This window comes from Petaurus breviceps, unplaced genomic scaffold (assembly GCF_028583685.1).
Source record: "Petaurus breviceps papuanus isolate PSGF00001 unplaced genomic scaffold, PetGlider_PUasm1.0 373, whole genome shotgun sequence".
NCBI lineage: Eukaryota > Metazoa > Chordata > Mammalia > Diprotodontia > Petauridae > Petaurus > Petaurus breviceps.
Genome location: NW_027186299.1, coordinates 2,692,967 through 2,695,426, shown reverse-complemented (window position 1 = coordinate 2,695,426; position 2,460 = coordinate 2,692,967). Strand labels below are relative to the sequence as shown.

Here is a 2,460-nt window from a genome sequence, read left to right as displayed (position 1 = left end):
GACTGCGCCTGTGACTTGGGAGTTTCACAGAGTCGCACAGTGCTCTGTAGGGGGCCCACGTGACGCTTGTTATCACCATTGCACTGTAAACATCTGAGGAGGTAGTGAGACAAGAAGGAGAGAAAGGAAGGAAGCTGTTGGACAAAGAGTGTGGGAAGCCTGGCAGAGCTGCTTGGCAGAGGCCAATAGCCCATTCCAAGAGAAGACTCTGAGACCATGTGGCTTACAGGGGCAGCAGGGGCATCACAGACAAGTCAGAAGAGCAAGGAAGACATTTTAAACAAGCATTTATGAAGCGCCTACTGTGTGCCAGGATGCCAAAAGATAAAATAGACAGTTTTGGTGACACAGAATGTGAAAGTTTGCACATAAACAAAGCCAATGCATCCAACTGTAGGAGGGGCTCCAGTAACTAGGGGAAAGTACTGTAACAGTTTTCTCAGATAAAGGTCTCTTTTCCTAGATACATTAATTAAGAGCCATTCCACAATTAATAAATGGTGAAAGGATGAGCACAGCAGTTTTGTTTTTAAGGAAGATACTTAAACTATTGCTACCCATTTGGAAAAAAAGTGTTCCAAGTCATTAATGATTAGAGAAATGCAAATGAAAGCATCCCTGAGGTTCCAGCTCCACCCTTCAGACAAGCAGTGATGAAGGCCTTGTGGGAAAACAGGAAATTTGGCTTATACCCTTGATGGAGTCAGCTGTGGGTGGGGCTGAACCCCTCTGGAAAGCATTTGGGAAGGGTGGTGGTAAAGCCCCAGAACTGTTCATCACCTTTGCCGCAGCTGTGTGATAGTAGTGTTAATGATGACCTCGTGGGTTTTATTGGTCTGTACACATTTGATCCCTATAACAGACCAGCTAGGGACAGGTCTGATTCTTATTCCCATTTTACAGTTGAGGAAATGGAGGCCAGGAGAAGAGAAGTGACTCCCTCCAGGTCACAGGGGCAAGATTTGAACTCAGGTGTTCCTGACTCCAAGTCTGCATGGCCTGCTGCACTGCTATCATCAGGCTTATGCCCAAAGAGATAAGGAAAGGAGACAAGTCCACTGTACAGAAGTGTTGAGAGCAGCCTTTGTGTGGTGGCCAAGGGAAGCACTCACCTGTTGGAATTCCGGGTGGATGGGATGCAGCACACTGTAAAGAAGGGACGATCCAGAGCAACCTGACCAGATGCAGTGGTCCGAGGCAGGGGAGGAGGAGAGCGCTTTCACCTGGGACAACAGCCCTGCAAAGACCAAGGATTCAGAAGGACTTTGGCGCTCTGATCAGTGCAGTGACACGCAGTGGTAGAGCTCTGAGAGGCCACATGTTTGTTACCCTACCCCCCCAAATGGAGAGGGAAACAAAGCAAAACTAGATTTTTGTCAACTAAAGAATTTTCAATTTAAAAAATGATGCCTTTGGAAAACCTTCCAGAGGGTCAGTAAAAAGTGCTCCTTTCCTACTCCAAATTCCAATGTCTTCATGAATATTGGAAGAAAAAGAAAACCCGGGGATTCCAGGAAATGGCTGACCTTGCCCCCGTTAACTGTGACAAGTAGGGGGACGCTTTGCACGTGCCCCTTCGGTTCTCACAAGATGGAGAGGCAGCATGGCCCAGTGGTGGAAGAAGACCATTGATGCTCAGTGAAGAGGAGCCCAGAGTCTTGCCACATGCTGCTTTCCACCTTGGGAGAGCTCCTTCCTAAGGCTTTCCTTATGTGGAGCCCTTTGCTCACAGCCAGGCTCTCTGGGGCCATTCAGAATTAGTCTGGCCTCACTCTCTGATGCCTTCCCAGGGAGCCCACCCCTATAGACGATCCACTTTTCTGCCACGTACCCCTGGTTCCTTCATCATGCTGATTGGCCGGCATGGACTTCCTCCAGCGTCTTAATAACCTGCTTATTTATTATGAAGTTCCCACCATTGAACCTGCTCTCCAGATGTGCTCAGAGCTGTGCAGTGAGACCTGTTATCTTCTGCCCAGATTTGGGACGACCTCTGCTGGACCACACCATATTGATTCTAAGTGCACGGTTCACTAAGACACCCACATCTGCTTTGCACACCCCACCCCCACCACCACCACCAAAGGTGACCTGGTGTCCAGCCAGGTCCTCTAGCACATGGGAAGGAAATGACCACATGTTTTTAAACCAGACCTGGGGGGGTCATTGTATAGGGAATTCTCAGTAAGCATCAAGATTTCCCTGATTGCAGCCTTCTGCCCACAGCTGAAGCTCATGTCCTTGGAGGGAGTAACCAGGAGGAGTCAATTGATTTTGACACCCACCCCCTGGACATGCAGATTGCCCAGTGTAGAGATCCCCGTCAGCCCTTGCCCCTTCTCTCGAGGGTGATGCTTGTGGCCTTGGAGAGAAGCAGCACTATATAGTATAGCAGTCCTCAGGACCCCTGCATCCTCCTCAGAACTACTGAGGGAACCCCCCCCCCCCAAGAACTTGTTT

The 2,460-nt window shown here is 49.3% G+C and overlaps 1 protein-coding gene across 2 annotated transcripts in view; it reads left to right on the top strand.

Moving 5' to 3' along the window:
* The window catches only part of RDH14 (retinol dehydrogenase 14), a 12,106-nt gene that overhangs the window by 1,275 nt on the left and 8,371 nt on the right, over positions 1-2,460 (top strand). The window lies entirely within an intron of this gene.